This window comes from Stegodyphus dumicola, chromosome 1 (assembly GCF_044657685.1).
Source record: "Stegodyphus dumicola isolate Sdum_Otavi_A_Nest chromosome 1, ASM4465768v1".
In the NCBI taxonomy this organism is placed as follows: domain Eukaryota; kingdom Metazoa; phylum Arthropoda; class Arachnida; order Araneae; family Eresidae; genus Stegodyphus; species Stegodyphus dumicola.
This window is the reverse complement of record NC_140768.1, coordinates 75360537-75380448: the sequence shown is the minus strand read 5'-3', so window position 1 is coordinate 75380448 and position 19912 is coordinate 75360537. Positions and strand designations below refer to the sequence as shown.

General features: G+C 30.8%; 1 long non-coding RNA gene across 2 annotated transcripts; it reads right to left on the bottom strand.

The window, feature by feature from the left end:
- Positions 1 to 3793: 3793 nt before the first annotated feature.
- Positions 3794 to 18275, bottom strand: LOC146999117 (uncharacterized). Of its 2 annotated transcripts, none has more exons than XR_015039449.1 (3): positions 18150 to 18275; positions 10564 to 10734; positions 3794 to 3957 (listed from the first exon to the last, which is right to left on the bottom strand). It is a non-coding gene; the product is annotated as an uncharacterized LOC146999117 (long non-coding RNA). The 2 variants fall into 2 exon arrangements; XR_015039451.1 differs by lacking the exon at positions 3794 to 3957 and adding an exon at positions 5156 to 5318.
- Between the last annotated feature and the right edge of the window lie 1637 nt (positions 18276 to 19912).

The following is a 19912-nucleotide window of genomic DNA, read 5'->3' as shown; positions in this document are numbered from 1 at the left end:
AGTCCTCCTCCTCAAAGCGAAGGAAAACCATTAAAAATATCTTCCAATTTAAAAATATTTTTCTAATCTAAAAAGAATCTTAAAAAAAAAAAAAAAAAAAAAAAAAAAAAAAAAATGGAAACATGCCCTTAAAAATGTAGAAAAAATTAAAATCCTGCAGTGGAAAATCTTTGAAAATTCAAAATAATCTTAACTCAAAACTTTACTAGAACCTCTTATCAAACAGCAGTAGCAAAGAAAAATGGGGGGGGGGAGTAAAATCATTAAAATTATCTTACAATTTAAAAACATTTTACTAGTCTAAAAAGAATATTTGATATTCCACATTTACAGGATTTTATCAAGTTAATTTGAATTTCAATTTTTATTCTTTCTGAAAAATTGGTTCTAAATTTCTTTCTTTATATATTTACTGATCGATTTTTAACAGCATAATGCACGAAAATTTTTGGAAGGATTATAAATTTTCCTTTTAAGAAATTATTTGCATATACATAGTCCAAACGCATCTGTATACGGTGGAATACGTTTAACACGAAATATCGGTTAACACGAAATAATGCAACTGTCCCGACAAACTACTATGTATTTTCATGCATTTTGTTTCTCTTAACACGAAAAGATATCCTTTCTGGAAATGAACAAAATACATTAAACACTGGCATCGCAGGCGAGATTTAAGCGGGATGTGAAATAAAAGGGACGAGGTTTTACATTTTTCGTAGAAAAGAGACTAATTTGGTTTTGAAATACCCTGCGACATGAGTCAGTTTTGTTTATCTACGCTACTTTCGCCTTCCACCTCTACAAACGCCACACAAACATCTCATCTCTCATCAGTTAGCTTTGGAATTCGGTGACGAGTACATGGCAGTGCGAGTAAAAATTAGTGAGTTTGGCTCATATGTTGCACTGCATGGAATTCAGCAACTCCAAGGATGAATGAAAATTATTTTCATTACAAACAATTCTCAAAAGTATCAGATTCTTTGGCACCAAAAGAAATAGAGAAGTAGCACAGTGAAACTGAGCTGACACTTAATAAAATGTTTGAGAAAGTTTCTGTTTTAATGAACTGTCGTACTGTACTATCGGAAGAATTTGCTGCAGTAATTTATGATAATGTGTGTACAGCCCTAATTATGGCAGACAAAGTTATTTTGGAGTTTGTTCAAAGCTAAAAAAATATCATTGATGCAGATTCTGGTGACGAAAATAAAATGAATAATGCAGTTCCTGTTCCCACCTCATCCGAAATGAGGAACATTATAAAAGGTATGGACAGTTATTCAGACGCACATTACAATGGTGAAATGAATAACAAAATGTTTGACATTGAACAATTTGATGCTAAAAAAAGACAATGCAAAGAAAAATATCAGATTATTTTCCCAAAACTCAATAAATGTTTTGTTTTTTAAAAAACTTGAAAATTTTGTATTAAATTCTATTAAGTTCTTGTTTCATTGATTTTTATTAAATACATACATATACACATATCTATGTAAATAAAATGTACTCTAATAAGCTTAATTTTGTTGAATATATATATATATATATTTTAATATTCTTTAACATGAAAAAATATTTCAGGCCCCTCAGTTTTGTGTTAAATGATTTTCACTGTATATGTATTGCACATAAATCCCTTTCTTACATAAAATATAAATGTATGCATAAAATAACTAAATAAATTGTAAAGGAAGTTTAATTAGCAACTATGAAATCTTAAAAAAGTAGTATAAAATTTATAATGGCAAACATTAAAATAGATGAAAGTAAATAAAATTTAAATTATAGAATGTACTTTATAAAATTAATAACAAGCGGTTAAAAATATATATTTTAATTGCTTAAAATATGGAAGTTATTTGGCAGAGATTGTTGGATATAAAATTACTACTTCAAATTTTCAGATTACTATTGTTCATATTTAAAGTCTCAACTTGCAGTCTTAATCCACATAACAACCATTGTAAAAATCACCCGTTATCATATTCCAAAGATCAGCAGCATACATTTTTTTCAAAATCGTGCATAATATTAAATAGTCAAGTTGATACAAATAAGATGAACTGTTTTTATGAGTTTAGACTAGTAGTTTAGTTTATTCTTCCATTCACTTATTACACTATTTCATTTTTTATATGCTCGACTATCCAAAATTTCAAGAGCTTTCCGGATATTTTTTTAGTTGAGTTTTTACTGTACAATCATTTCAGTATTTACATCGTCAAAATTGCACAGACACATACTTGAAATGAATTTACTTTTACAGCTAAACACAGGAACTGGAAAACGAAAAAGTACTTATTCGGAGATTGTATTTCTGTTAGAACATGAAATCTGGTTAAGAGCTAGATAAATTTTATCCCTGATATCAAAGAAAGGAAGTTGGAGCAGCAAACAGGTTGTAGCAGATAACCTTGTTAAGTCATTTTTGGTACAAAAACTGATATATTATATTCATTATTCAGTTATTTATATTTATTTTAAGTAAATAACATTTAACTCGTCTGAATGCCTTTAACGGCATTTATGGATATTTTTAGGTTTACAAGTATCGTAATTTTCTGTGCATGCCTATGTTCTATTTTAAACATCTGAAATTTTTATTTTTAAAGCGAACGGTGAAGCATATGAAACAGCACTCCCTGCGGTTCGAGGATTAGAGAGTGGCCGCGTGTTGCACATAGCTGTATGTTTTATCCATTTCATGATATGTTCGTAGTCATTAGATTTACTACATAAATGAATGTATTTGATTTATTTTACGTTTTGTGTTAATTAAGTTTAGTGATTAATGATTTAGTTTAAATATGTACAAAATTTCTTTTGAATTTTTAAATTTGAAATTTATTACTTAGTTTGTATACATGCCGTTTTCCATTTCTTGTTTTATCTGAAAATGCAACAACGCTAAAATATTTAGTGCTTTCTTATTTTTCGATTATCTGTGTATACCTAGGCCTTAATTAGCTTGCATTATTAATTAGCTCAGGTGGTATTTCAGAGTCTGTATCGTTATTTATTAGGAGATATTTCCGGGAACTGACTATAGGTTTGAAATTTTAATATCTTTCACAGAACAATAAACTGAAAATCACTGATCTGAGAATACGCTCATTTAAATTTTATTGTAATGTTGGCTGCATTTTTGTCCTCTGCCTAAGTGAGTAACTTTTTAACTTCCAAAATTTCATTCTTTGTTTCAGAAATGTTGTTTAGCGTCTTAAATAACACTTTAATTGACTGAATGAATTAAGGAAGTTGTGTTGACTCACATGTAGTCCGGATTAATAGAGTCTGAGTTAATCAGCTGTTATTGCAATTTAACATTATTTTTCTTGAACTAACATAAATATTACTCTAAAATTCATTTTAAACATTTCAGTCATTTTCGTACTGCAATATCTTAAATTTATTAAATATTTTTGTCACTGAACCCATAAATTTAGACGTATGCTCAAATACGGCCATTGATTTTAACTTGGCCATTCATGTATCACTGCTCTTACTCCAGTGTAGTAAAGAAAATTGATCTAGAAATTATTCGAGCATTGTATTAAATTGATTAAAAAACCGAGAGCAAAATTTTACTGTCAAATGAAGAAAAAGTCATTTTTGCAGTTTCTAACAATTTTTTCCTGACCTTAATTTGAAAACATATCAGAATCCCATTTAATAAATGTAACATCTTTTTGATGTGATTAATGATTAGTGATTAATGATTTAGTTACGACGATTTTGGTGATCTCGATGATGATCACTAGTCGAAATAAGCACAGCAGAGTATTGTTTACCATGTTTATTAGTATATTTTAAAATAGCTGTACATATTTAATACAATCGAAATGCTGCTTATTGAAATCATATAATTCCATACTCGAAACGATTTAATAATGTGGCACTGGTGGAGGAGGTAGTGGGTGGAAGTGGTGGTGTTCTTCTTTCAATCTGAAAGAAAAAATATATTACATTTATAAAGCTATATATCTTTTAAATAATTCAGTGTAGAGAAAAAAAAATAAATAGTCCTTTTGACTAGCTGCTAAAACAGGAACTTTTAATTTTTGCAGCACTGCAGACTTTACTTTAAAATATGTGAACCAAACAGATAACTTCTGAGTAAAAAAAAAAAAAAAAAAAAAATTTAAAAGCAAATAGTAAAAAAGAGCGTATAAAAATGGTTGTGCAATATGTGTATATGTCAATTAAAAATAAAAAAATAGGATGTAATAAATGTCACTGTAGGATAATATAAAAGTTATTATAAGTAGAATTGCACTGTGACCTTGGAATAATGTATAATTTTTTTAATATCCTTTTAATTTTTGATTGATCCTTTTTGCATTTGCGTTGATTTATTCTTTCTATATTTGTATGCTTACACAAATATGAATGTTCTCTTGCATATTCACCTCACGTGAAACCAGTAGCAAATCATGGGAATATTGCATATACTATTGCCAGCCAATTAAAACTGCTGCATTGGAGGGCGCTTTGCTTTGGCTGCATATAACAAATGCCTGTTAGGAACTTTAGAATGAGGGAAAATTGTATTAAAAATAGTATATATTTAATTATATAAATAAACACTGAGCTTTAAGAGCTTTCATTTACAGCTCATTGGTATAAAATGAATATTAAGTGTTAATCATATAATGTGATTAGGAATAAACAGAGTATTGTTGTGAAAATATTCTCCTGTTATGGAAAGATTATTACAACTCCCTGTTATGGATCTCTAAGTAAAGATAATCACTTCAATGGAATAATTCTGGTAAAAGTAAAATAGCGTGAAGCTTTTAAATAATTTGCATATAGCAATATCTCCAATTTATTTCAATCCTAAGTGTCGAGGAACTCAATTCAGAAGAATCGCCAAATGTGACTTGTAACTTTATTATTTCAGCTCATGAGACGATTTTATTTTTTAACCAATGTTGAGAAACGCTGCTAATAGCAACAATTCATTGAAGAATAGAAACAGTGAAAATAGTAATATATTGTTAAATGGAAAAAAAAAAAAAAAAGCATTACCGACAAATTCTGCCTGGCCTTACTTTCATTCACAGCACTACCATAATGAAATCATTCCACGAAAGCAATATTAATTCATTGTAGTGTGAATGTGTAAAAATTAACACCACAATTAGATTTTACCACATTTATTTGTCTGTTTTGAATATATGCATGTATTTTTATATACAAAACGTTGCTTATTACAAGCATTTAACCCCGAAATTCAAACTATTTAGTAATATGGCATTTCTGGAGGAGGTGGGGGAAGGAAGTGGTGGTGTTCTTCCTTTAGTCTGTAAGAAAAAGCAAATTATAAGATTTGATGTACTTATTCAGCATTCGAGAAAGAGAAAAAACGGTGAAACAAAGGAAATGGCAGTTTATTTGATTATAAGTGTTAAAAAATATTTAAAACCATTGTCACGCTATTGACATCTCTGACAGACTTAAGAACAATACAAGCTACATTTAAAAGTAAATTATTAAAAAAAGTGGCTTTTATTTCCGAAATCTTACTTGTAGGCTTGTGCTTTCAATTACAAAAAAGGTTTCAAAAGACATAAATATTCATATTATGGTATTTTTAAATTAAAAAGAAAACAATTTTATAAAAAAAATTATAAAAAAATAATAATAAAATCTGAAAGGTTTCAGATTTTAAATTACGTCCAAAGAGGCGTTTTTTTTACCATTTTGTGTGTTACCTTTATTTATTAAATAACATGTTCTTTGCACTTAAACCATAAAATTCAGTTCAACAGGAATATCTCAAAATAGTTTTAAAATGAGCATATCTTTAGAATTTCCGATACAGAGACTCGCGCTGGAGATAAAAATGTTTTTTCTGTACAACGTTGCCATGGCTCGCTTTGAAATCCTTGAGTTTGTTAATCGAAAATTCGTTAAAGTTTTACAAAATATGAAATCCATAATAAACCAAATTCCAAATTTCAAATTTGGGCTTCCAGAGGCGCATATTCGCAGCAGGATGACGTCATTCAAAATTCGATGGCTCTATGTACTGTTGTTTTATCACAATGCGAGAAATATACATACATTTATGCAGATTTTTCATTATTTAATTTCTTCAAATATAATGCAAGACTCTAACATTTGGTGGCAACAGTTTGAAAAGTGAAACGGACATTTATATTGATTCAACGCAAAATCGCAAAACGAAAACGATAGTCCTTCAGGGACAAGACCCCTTTGGACTAATAATGGCAATGATAATAAAAAGAAGAAGAAGAAGAAGAGATACCATTTTTACGAAACATTAAGCAGCACACAATGTTTCACATGAAGTTAATTTTAACGAAAAGGGAGTTTTAGTTTTTAATTTTCTTCTCCAAATCTAGTTTTTTCAATTCTTATTAATTTTAAAAATTGACGGATGTAATTTTTTTATATATTTTTGATTTCTGCTTCCATTTAATAAGCAATGATCTTTAAAGTCTATTATTGTAAAATAAGTAAGCAAACTTTTGCGTTGCTTATAAAACATAATTACTGGTTCTGTCAAGCCTCCGCTCACTTCGTGAAGAAGGTTAAAAGCAAGCGAATGCGATTAAGCAGCGATTTACGGAACATTAACCTTAAGACTAAAAATTATGAAATTAAACTTTTTTGATCTGCCCGGTCTCTGCATTTCAGCATTTAATTAACATATTTAGCTATATATAATAAAGGTTTCTATATGTTTTTAAAAAATAAAATTTCAAAAGTTTGATTCTTATACGACGAAAATTAACCGAGATACTGAATTTTAAGTTTTCCGATCATACTTTCTGAAATTACTGATTACCTTAGTATATCTTAATAGTGCATGTCATTCAATGGGAATGTTTCACGCAAGAGAAATCAAAATTATTACTATAAAATGCGTTTCTAACGGCAAAAATAAAGTTCTCTCTCTCTCTCTTTTTTTTTTTTTTTTTTTTTTTTTTAAATAAAAATTTGTGAACATTAATAGAGGGAAGAATACTAAAATCAGTAACTGAAATCCAAAAAGTAAAGTTAAAAAGCTATTGTGTTAGCCAAAATAAGTTTGTTCCCTTAAAATATAGTTCCACAGTTTTACAAATGCAATCTATTATTAAGATTATATGGTATTTTATCTCTCTTTCCAACATGCCTTCGTGGTGCAAAGATATCACACTGGGCACCACGATTATAATTGGTAATGACTATTATTTTTATGCAAGGCCTGGAAATTAATGAGAGAGTAGGAAAGGAGAGACCGCTCTTTCTACAGAATGCGCTAGACTACAGCTTGATTTTCCAGAGGTTTTTTAATATTCCAGAAATTTTCCTCTTTTTATAAATTAAATTCGAGTTCTGGCGAGGGCACTGCACATTTTTCAAATCTCCTGTTTCGAAAAAAAGAAAAAGAAAGAAAAAAAGAAAAGAGGATTTTTTTTTTTTACTTATTCTTCCATTTTTACGTTCAAAGCAGACACATTTATTTAAATTTATATCTAGATTCGGTATTTGGACCTAGAACTGCCCTTTTTAGAAACCATCTCTATACAAACCATATGCAGTTGAAAAACATCAAACTTATAGGCAAGCTCCTTTTCTTTCTTCTTAAACACCTTTAAAAATGCATGGTCCTCGTTTGATACCGTCTTATATTTAAGATAATACTGACTGTAGTCACGATTTGCTTTTAATGCTTTGGCATTTAAATCCCAAAGTATTGTTAAGCGAGTACAGTAATATAAAATTATAAAATTTATATTTCGCGTTCAGTCTACTCCTAAGCTTGACACGTATAAGTAGATTAATCATATAAATCTTTCAAATTTTAAGACAGCTAGATAATAATTTCACAAAACGTGCATTCGAATGAGAAGTATATATATATATATTTCTCATTACAGTACTAAGTCCGAGATCCGGAGCCGTTGGTACTTTAGCAGTTCCGGTTTTGGGAAATTTCCAGATTTCAGATTATCAGTTCAAATCTACTAAGATAGCATGTAGATATTTAAAAAATTAGAATATGAAATATTTGTTTAGGAAGTAATGAAGCATTTATGATTACAAATCAACATTTACAAAACGTGCATTCGAAAAAATTCAATATTTATTTGTTGTTTTATGAAATATTTTTTGAATATAAGTTGTTAAAACTTCTCTTTTTTTGTGCGAATGCTTTCTCCTCAATAGACATATTTCTTATTCAGTTGGAAAGTTCCATTGTTCAAGCCCTGAAACTTCCGTGTCCAGAATTCCCACTAAACTGTCAGCCAAAATACATATTTTCATTCCCAACCACCTCTTTGCCAGTTTCGTAACTATTGGTAGGGATTTTTTCCGGATTTAAAACCATACTACAAATTTTGCCGTCCATTAGTTGATTGGCACCTGAGACATTGTCATCCCAATGGAGAACTTCTGTTAAATATTTTTTATTTAGTATCACTTCTCCATATTTCTTCACGAATTTCCATTAATTGGAAAATGTGCTTACGTATTTTGCCGTCGATAGTTTTCGACAATATCGCAAAACGGCACAAATTGTTGCCGTAAGCGTGACGTCACAATACATTCACCAGAACCGAAGCCTATGTTAAAAGAAGGGCCTGCTCTTTCCGTCATTTTTTAAACTTATAAGCAGCAAAATTATGGTAATTTTTACATCTTCTACAAATTACATAACATATACCATCGAATTTCATTAAATATTCAAAACACGGTGATCACAATGAAATGCAAGTCGGACAGCAGTAGTAGGCGACGCTTAGATATAAAAGTATATGTAGAATAATTTAAATTTGTTTATCGAAATGCAAAGGGTGCAAGCTCAACGGACAATGAAATTTCACAAATGCTACTCTAATCCATTCTGAACATCTTACTTCAAAATTATTTGACCGACCGTGAAATCGAGACACTGATACGGAGGTAGCTTTTTAAATAACAGTACATCAGTACATCTGGAATCTAATGGCTAGAGATGACCTTTCAAACTGATTGACTAGTTTTAGTGTATTTACGATGTCCAGGTTTCAGACTGAAATTGTAAAACTACTGTTGTTTCTTTGACACAAAATTTATATTTATGTTCTTGTAATTTGTCTGAATAACAGTACCATCACAGTAAACTTCCGTGCGTGAAGGTCACTTCAGAATAAACAGATATGTATGGAAATAAAAACAGACAGAACTGTTTAGAATGAATTGATAAGAATGTAAGACAAAGTGGTTGCATATATATACAAGTACGTGGGAATTTATATTTGTTTATGGAAATGTATACCTACATATCCATGTAGTATGTATGTCTGCACTGATATAATATGGTATAAGTGCAGATATGCACATAAAGCGGAAAACATGACTACCCTTAAATGGGAATAACGTATATATAGACACGTACATGTACACACACAGGCACACATATGCATTTATATATATTTGTTTGCGTGTGGATTTATGCATACGTGTATAAACGTACAGATATATGTAAGTGTATATATTTCATCATCAAGCTCTTGAAGAAGTTTTCGTATTTCTTCTCCAGTCAGTCCTCTTTTCCTTTTCGGCATATTGCTAGAAAAATGTCAAAATAATTCCTAAAAAGTTACGAAACTATGCAATATTCTAAAGCAATGCAAGCTCTGTTTATAATTTACAAATTCAGTTATCGCGAATTCTGTAGCTATGTAGCTGCAAAAACTAAAAGGGAAAAATTGGGAAAAACCGGATTCTTAACACAAAGACCTTTGAAAGAGATAAGTGGTTAAAACCCCAGGGACGTCAAATTTGACATTTCATCCCACTCTTTCAGCCTGGAAAATGGGGGAAAAGACATGGCCACTAAAGTGGACAATCCCGTCCGTCATTTCAAACAGAGGACTCTATGGCCACTATAATGGCCATCCCGTTTTCAAAAGGTTAAGGTACACTTGCCTCTTTCCGTAGTATTATATACTGCATTTTTAAATTTTTTGAACGAAAAAATATTTAAAAAAAAATTACTGGTGAACCGGATGTCTGGATATTAGATTTTTCCAAATATTAGACGCCCAGATTTCGGATTTTGAACTGTATTTCATTTTATTCTACTGCTAGTATTATGTAGGGTCGTGCTAAACCTTTCCTCAGCATATACTACGGCTCGTAAATTCCTCTTTAATGTCCTCCATCGAATTTTAAAAGTTTTTCCGTGTCTAAATTTTGCCCCTCGTTGCGGTTGCACTGGTTTACTTTTACGTTTCAGATTTCAGATGTCTCGTTAAAGGGAATGTTTCGGAGTAATCTGTTGTTAAGAATATCCCCTGTTGAAAATTTAATTGAAATGTTTTCATATATTTCTCTCAATCTTTTAACCATTTGCATCTTAATCCCGTAGTATTCTTTCAAACATCTGAAAGTAAAGTATTGACAACGAGGTGTAAGGTCAATAAAATAGAGAATTATGTTTAATCTTTGTGTTTATCTAATGCTGAAGTTTTAGGTTTTAAATTTGATTACAGATTCATTCATTTTGTAGCACAAAAGTGTTACCAAAATGAATTTTTTAATACTTACGGCAGAAAAAGAGGGAGAGGTAGAACAACCAATTTCTTTCCAAATAATTGCGACACCAGTAAAGCTTTGATGAGTTTCTTCTTGATTGCTTGAACTTCATCAAATACAGTAGTGCTCAGAAATAGAGCAGAAAATAGGAGAACCGCCATAAAAGTTGAAGTTTTCATATTCCTGAAACGTGAAGAAAGAAATTACTATAAATCTAATTGCTTTTCCTCATGTTTAAACCTCTTTTTTTATTTTTCTTAAATTTGTTTTTTATGTATTTCAAATTTTTCACGCAAAGTAAATAATATCGCCTACATTTCTCAAAAAGGGAATTTTGATTAATATTTTATATCAGGTTGCCGAAAGGTAACTTGAACTCAAAGCAAGTGCGAAGTTTCTCAAGTCCTGTTTGGATAATCTTGAACCACCCAACCATATTTACAATTACCCAAATAATTGCTTTACATAGTTGCAAAGCTGTAGTGAGACATATACAAAGTAGTTTTTACAACGATGTAAGTTAGAAAGGCTTTCTGGATGGTGTACGTTTATAACACAGTAAAAGTCTTTTAGTAATTAACTGTTTTATTACTATTTGCATATTTCTTCTAATGACGTATGGAGTTCATGCCATACGGTGGGTAATATGTTTAAAAATATGGATGCTAGTAAACTTGTAGGAGAAACCTTGGTTTCAGAAATGGGAGAGAGAGGAAAAAATTATTATACAAGTATTGATAAAATGCATGGCGAATTAAAGCTATAGGTAATTTTAAAAACATCTGTGAAATTCTAGAATCCTGTGACAGTTTAAAAAGTTTTGCAACGACGAGCATCCCAATTATACATCAGATTTAATTATTTTAAATGAAATTGCAGTTTTGATACATATAATGAATGGTATAGACCAGCGGTTCTCAACCTTTTGACTAACGCGCACTATCTAAACAAAAATTGAAAACCTTTCGTACCACCACTACAAAGTACTACTACCACCACCACGCTTGAACAAAGCTCAGATTACATAAATTTACGAGTGTTAGAGAAAAAACTCAATCAGAATATTGGAATTTTGATTTTTGAATTTAATAGTTAAAAATACTTTGCTTCTTTGCGTACTACCTATTTTTCTCTCGCGTATCACCGGTTGAAAGGCCCTGATCTAGACTAAGTACATAGGCAAAAAATAATTTTCATACTTTTCAATTTTTCCATCCGAGAAATTTGGAAATATACTTTCAGTATTTATTGCTATGTCTTTCAAGGGAAATATATTTATATTGTTCCAAAAATTTCCGCAATAGCAAGAAAAAATATGAATTTTTATCTCATGCCTTATATCATTCCTGTTTAGGGGGAAGAGTTTTCTAAAATTTATAAAGGTATAATTCTTTAAGCTTGCAGGTCCAGCCTGTAAGTTATTGTATTTTTTGACTAATAGCAGACTGCTATTTATTTTTATTTTTATCTTAATTCTTGTACATCGGAATTGTTTTTACATCTTTTAACACCTTAATGTGTCATTTTGTGCGGACGCGTCGGGAAATTGGAACAGAGAATTGAGACTAATAAATTTTCTAAGACAATTCGTCTATTTAATTAAAATTTGTAACGCAAAAGTTTCAATTGTCTGTTTCGGGGAAACGCGTAATGGAGTTAGCTTAATTCGACATTCAGCTAGAAATTTCCCTTGAAAAGCCAGGTTGGACTTCGGGTTAAGCTAATTTACCATTTTCCGCTTTATATTTTTATATGTTTATGTTTGTTTTATGTTTTAAACTTTTTACATCGATTGGTTTTTCTATGTTTTAACTTTACACTTGTCACATCGATAGGTATGTATTTACTGTATTTTTTGCCGTTACTAGTTTCCAAAGATTAGTATTTTACTGTGTTTAATTTAACGTGTAGCATATTTTTTCACCCTTCAATAACATTGTTTTTTTAAAAAATGTGTTGAACTTTTCTTGGAGCCACAGCTCCTGGTAACCTTTTGGCGAGCTTTCTACAATTTCTCATATCTTTAATTTTGCAGCATATTGAGGAAAAAAATTATTTAGACCAAATTGGTCTTACGGTATTGTACTCACTACCTTGCTTGTTAATTTTATATATATATATTCTACTTATCACTTACTTAAGTTAGATAATTAAATGGAAAAGAAGCATGTCAAGACGGATTATTTTTGCTTCAAAAAGATGTAGAAGTATTTAAAATTGGCATGTTTCTCAGCAGAAGGTAATTGCTTCTTGTCGGAGGGGACGAGAGCTATATTAAATTACTTCGCCTAGTTAATTGGTATTGGGAAAGTGTTTGAAGGCAATTTGCATTAGAATTCATGGAGGCCTTTCTAAGAAACGTGAAGTGTTTTCACATTAAACTGAAGAGAAAACCTCATATAACCAATTATTCTAAGTGATCTGAGCTCGGAATTAAGCCTAGAACGAATTACCAGGGGTAACGTTTTTTTTTTCATTCCAAAACTCTACAAGAATGCATAAATATTTATTGTAAAATTATCACAAATGTAAGGTTGAATATTGCCTTATTGAAGCCAAACTGAATGAATAATACAAAGCTATAACATTTTGAGAAAAATTTTCCCTTCACACATAAGAATATCTCTTCATACACATTGAAAATGTTTGCATTGAATTTAAAGTTTGGAAATCTTCAACATTAGATGCTTTGATAGACACTTCTAAGTGTAAGCCTTTATTCACTTTTAATTGGTTCGAAAATAGCCACTATCTGAGTCAAGTCGAAAAAATGCGCATACAAATGAAATTAGAACTAGTTTTGATAATTTCACGAAGAAGAATAGTTTTTCTTCTGAAACATAGCAAGTTTAACTCGAGAATACAGGAAACTTAATAAGCAGTAGGTACTTTTTTCCTACACATAATGATCTAATTACTTTTCAGGTTGATTCGAAAATCACAGTCATAAATTGAATACTTATATTTCTTAAGCTCAACCAGAGCTTAAATTGTGCCGGAACGCACCACAGCCCGGCTTCGATAGTTCTCAGTTCTTGAGATAAATTGTAATTTTAGCCGTAGCGCCCCAGAGCTCTAAATGAGAGTGACTCTGACCCTTTGTTTTATGAAATTAACCACAATTTCAGCAAAAACTTTCTTTTGATCTCATTAAATTTTTGTAATGCATAAATATACATAAACCTTAAAAAGCGATTCTAACTTTTGAAGCATGCATTTCCGTCTCTAAGAAGCAAACCGTTGGACGAAAATTACAACATTTAAGGAAAGAAGAGCCCTCCACCGACATATCAAAATCTTATTTTCCAGGAAGTTAAATGAATTTATGAAAACTTGTTTGAAAAACGACAAGGTTTACTTTCCTGAAGAAACTAGAAGTGATCACTGTCAAAACAAAAATCCTTTTATGCGTTTCATGATAGAGGCGAGAGAGGAAAACAAGAAATATCAGCAGGTCCTGATTGCAGCCTAGTACCAAAAGATTTAGCTATCTTAAAGAGCCACAAAAACCATCCCATAATTTTCATTACCTTATTTTCTCTCATAAAAACAAGAAAAAGGCGTTCTGGGAATCCCTGGCAGAATATTGTGCTTAGAGTCCCCGAGTGATTTAATCAAACCTTCATAACTGGAGATGCTTTTGATCAAAACTGGAACTATGTACTAACACACTCCAATTGTAAACACAAGGTTAACAGATTTATTACAAAAGATAAGTGCATTAATTTAAAATTAGTACTTCATTAAGAACTTGGCCCAGTGTACACTCGTGATAGAAAAGAAAGCCTTGGCATTTAATACAAAAATTTAAGGTTGATACGATCAGCTCTTTTCATTCTAAACAAGAAGGGCAGGGATTTACATCCATCTGTAAGTTAAATGTGAATGATTTTATAAACATGATATCTGAATTGATGCAATGCAAAGCAGAGTTTTGCATCTGAATTATCTTGCAGTTTTTATCAATGGATACTGTTCATCTTTTCAATTATGCTTGTTTAATCAGATATGACAAAGCAACAACGATTGTTGGCCTAAAAAGAGGAATGTCTTCGTGAAGGATTTTCTAAATGGCAGATTCCATGCCGCATAAGCAACAAACCATGAAAAAATCCGTGTCACCATATAGTATCTTTTAGTAGATTTGAGAGTGTTTGGATTACTGTAACCTTTACAGCTAGCTCTGTGGTTTCCAACTATGAGGGAGGCCACTGATTTCGTTTCACGAGTTATCGTGATGAAAGTGATATTCCTAGGTTCATGCAAATAAAAACTTAATAAAACTGAATCTTTAATGAGTTTCTGTTTGAGAATTAATATAAAAATACAGATAAAAGTCCACTTGACTATGCTAAATTCACACTTCATTTTGATTCTAAGAGGAACCACAAATTCTATTTAATTTTAACACGCTAAGCTTTCAACTGTAGCTTACCGTTTCGTACAGAACTTCTGGATTAGCTACACTGCTAAGAATTTAAACATCAATAATCACCAGCTGCTACTTTCTCACAGCTTTATCTTCCAGCTTGCTCCACTAAACCTAGGCTTAGACTTGGACTGACGTTCTTCAGACAACAGACAACTTCTACGGTTGCAATCAAGCAACGTATAATCCTATGTTCATCTCAATCTATATAACCTTCTGAAGAGAACGTGTGTGTGTATGTGATTATGGCAAAGCCTCGAGGGCTATCTGCCTAAAGGGAGGGATGCCCTCACGGAGGACTTTCTAAGGGAAACTGTCTCATATATACGTTACACAGGCGGAAAACCACGAAAACGCCCATGCAGGCAGCCCGTTCGCGGGATTCGAACCTCGGACCGAACTACCAGTGTTCAGCGATTTTACCGCTTGGACGCTGTTGGGCCCGCTGGAGGGACGAGCTGGGTAATTAAATCAGAAATGATAGAAGGCGTGAAAACTAAAAATCCAAATTGTCAGTTAAACTAAATTGTTACAACCAGCCTGTTCATCGATATTCGAAACTGAGTTGAATTACTAGTATTCAACAATCCTGTCAAATCGGCTGCTGCAAGCTGTATTTAATTATGTCTAAATATTGATACTTATACAGTTTCAAACCATTATAATAATACTGTAAGCTTATTTTTCCTCTCATATTCCTATTTCGAGCTTATTAGCGAGGTATGAACGTTAAATTCGAGTGAGCATGTTTATACGCTCACACTAAAATAAGCTGTTCTCGGACACTGAATAAAATAACATACTTGCAAAAATATATCCCAGCTCCATACATTCAAAAACATATATTGAACATGAATAAGAATAAAAAATCTACATGAATCCTCGCTAAACAAATGGAAAAAAAAATTTTAAAACTTAGCTGGACTACAGTAAAATTTGTCTCCCATTTTAATCATGTTGAAACTTAGTTTTAAACTTACTATCACAAACTAAGAAGTTATGAAATTATAGAATAGAAGAGCTTTTATTTTCCAGCTTTAAATATATTTTGTAAAGATCTTATTTTGTACTGATTATTTTTATTTTAAGAAACTTTTCTATCCGTTCTGATTTCAACTTCCTGCCAAAATGCAAATTTTAATGACGTATATGCAAATTCTCAAAGAATTCGGAAATAGTATTTAAGTAGCAGAATTGAAGAGTTCGCAGTAGAAGAGTTGGTTACAAGTAGAGCGGATTACGCCGAATTCGAGTTTATGCCACTTATTTGCGAGTAGCTCTGTGGCTGAATATTTGTGTTAACCACTTACTTTTAGATTATATTGCTATTTTAGACTCTGCTTTGCTATGTGCAACCGATAAAGCGGATTTAGATTGAAGTAGGAGCCAGTCGTGTAGTTAAAATTTAATTCGCTCTGATTGTATTTTGTGTTCAAGTTACTTAGTTACTAGTGGTGGTTAGTTGTGAGCACCGAGTGTGTGCATGTTCTGTTCAGTTTAGTTAATATATAAAGGTTGTCATAACCTTCGTCTGTAGTCATCTGTTTTCCAAGACATAGCGAGAATTCGCTATTTCGTCTTCAGTAAGAGTCTATATTTCATGCTCCCAAAAAGAACACGAGTCTACAACTTGCTCTCACCAGGATTTTTACTAAATAAAAACTCGCACATTAATCAAAACAATTTATAGCAGTTAATTTATAATTTTAGTTATGTACATAATTTTGAAAAACTTTCCTACTCTCCTTATACCTAGCGAAAACTCAATAACCTTTTCATGCATTTATGGAAATGAATATTTTATTTAAATAAAAACAGAATGTAAAATTTAAAACCATATTCAGCAGTCAAAACCTTATTCATTATGATAAATAGTAGTTAGTTTATAATTTTAGTTATGTTTATAACTTTTAGAAAATTTTTTGCTCGACTTTTATCTAACGAAAACTTAAAAACCTTATCGTATATTTATTGAAATAATAACATTTCATAGTTACTTTGTTTACAGTTTTAGTTACGTTCATAATTTTGAAAATTTTTGTTACTCTCCTTATATCTAACGAAAAACTCAAAAGCTTCTGATTTTTAATTGTTTTCTTAATAAAAACCAGCTTAATTTAACATGCTTTATCCTTATTTTATAGAGATAGACAGAAGATTTAGGTTAAAGAAAGAAGAGAGAGAGAGAAGACGAGAGATGATAATCTTTTTATGCTAACGAAAACATCAAAGTTTTTATATAAATAACATTTTTTAATGCACGTTTAAAAAATAACTTATCTGGAATCAAAGACTTACATTATATTTCAGAATAATTATATAATCAGAATTTAAATAACAATATTTCTCCTTCACTGAAAAATTGTGGAAGATTTACTAATCATTGGCAAAAAATAAATATTAAATAAAGTAAACTTTTAAATTATTATAAGCATATTTTCTGTAATGCAAAAAAGAATGATAGTAGCTTAAACTTTTAATAATATCACTCATTTTCTTATTAACGTATATTTTAGATCTCGTGTAAATACATTTTATAGCCCTTCAGAGTAAAAGGTCTCGACTCCTATTTGCTTCGTTAGTAACAATTCCATTTCTGTTTACGTGATAAAAAACTCCACAGAATATTCACTCTACAGCATTTATCTTCTATCTTTTGTAATAATATTTTTTTATTCTAATCTTACTCGTTGAACCCGCTGAATCCAACCCGCATATTACTTGCTTCAAAAAAGAGTTGACTAGCTATTTTGTACAGAAATAAATTGAGGAAAAATACCAGATTTGAATTTAAAAAGTATTGTCTTATTGATTAACAATGCATTTGTTTCGAAAATTTATTACTAAAATGTAATTTGATTTCTTTATCTTTAATGAGGTCAAAAGGATAGTAAATCTGAACAGATTAAAGTTTTGTGAAGCTGTCAGCGGATTAGATCATATTGATGAGTAAGAAAAATTACTTAAATAAATATGGAACGTAAATGTTTTAAGTAATGATCTCACACTTTTTGAAATCTAGAAATTCTCTCAAAATACAGTTGGAGTAATCACATGATAATACAGACTCATAAAAGCGATCATAATACGTCAAAGAGTCATCAAAATTATTATAATACATCAATACTTACAAAATCACGTTGAATAGTATCGGTTTGAAAGAACTTACTTTTGCGATTTCTATATGAAATCAAGTGAAGTAGGTTTACAAGCGCAACTGAAATGAACGATTTTTGCAACTTCAGACCCGTATTTATACTAGATTCTACTTTCAGTTACTTCCCATAGATTCTAAGATTAATTCAAATTTTACCATTTCGAGGAAAATTCAGAGCTAATTAGAAGTTTTTTCCTATAATTAGACTCACCCATTTTTAGATCCTGCTGTCACATTGCTCGACCGAAAGGGAAAACCGAAATCTCGCTCTTCCTTAAACACAGGTATTTCATCTCTGCAGGGTTGCGCCATCAAATTCGAACCCTGTGATGTTCGAAATGTAGGTTCAGAATATAAGAGATTTAGAATATAGGTCGGGTGGAATCCCGTCAGATTCTATAACTAGGTTACTTAACCGTTGACTCTTATGATAAATTCAAGAGTTCGCATTAAATTAATAATTTGATAGTGTTTCCAATGTTTTCTTGCCTGCCCAAGAAAAGTAAGGATCAGTAAGCGCATTATAACTAGATAGCAAATTATAATTTCGCATTTTCTGATAATAAATTAAACTTTAAACATCCTCCCTCATATGGGGTCAAGGCATTTGCGAAAATGAAAATTTACAGGAGGCAATGGCTAATACTTCAAAATCGATAGAGTGAAAATGTATATAGAAAATTATGACACATTAATTGCATTTTACTATAGTATTAATTTTTCATATCAGTATAATGAACTAAACATAGTTAATTAAGTCCGTTTAAGTTCATTGTTCTAAATATCTGCTGAATGTTTTAAAAATATTAAACTAATGACACTTAGTTTTAAGTGCCTTTAGTTCAAAATGCTTATTATTCTAAATGTCTTTTGAGTAGATATTTATATACTTTCTTAATACGACAGCATGAGAAAACATTTTTGAAAAATCCTATTGGTAGATTATTGAATCAAACATACTACCAATGGCAATAGTTTCCACTAGTAGTTAGCTTCAATGGTTGCTTAAAATTTTATTATTAAAAATGCATAGATATCAAGCACTTTGTCTTAAAACATAAATGCGAAGCTTTTATAAAATATAAATACAAAGTTTCGTAATGTTCCATTACGTTAATCTAACCAGGTATTATGATTTAGATCTTTACTGTCACTTCTCCTTTCCGCGTCTATACCAGAATGTAAATTAGGTTTGAGAATGTTTATGATGAGGTTTTCGGATTGCATATCAGAGCCTGTTTCCGCTTCTCAAGACCACGTTACTAGGTTTAGCCAGCTCTGAAAAAATTCAATTATTCGGATTTGCGTGACAAGTGCCTTCATTTTAAATTGTTACGCCGGTTAGAAGTTTCTGAGCCAACTTTGCGTTAAATAAATTTATGAAGTCAATGGTTACTAGACTTAGTTTTAAATTTTAAATTTACTGTTATTTTAAGTTACATCGCCACAAATGGTTTGATGATCTTGTCAAGCATGATATATTATATTCAAAGATATCAAATATACTATATAGATTCGTAGACAATCTATTCAAAGCCTCTAATTTAATAAAATATTATTTTGTAACTTTCTGAAATCTTTTTCGTTATCTTCAGACGCAGCGATTATTCGCTCTAAGCCTGTCATGGATTTGGATACCAGTTTATGATACCAAAGAATTCCAAACGCTATATTTTTTTTATAAAATATTAATACAAAGTTTAAAATATAAATATAAATCTTAAGGGGCCCTTGGAAGCGAAAAATCGCTTGAGTTCGTGAGAAAAAAATTAAAA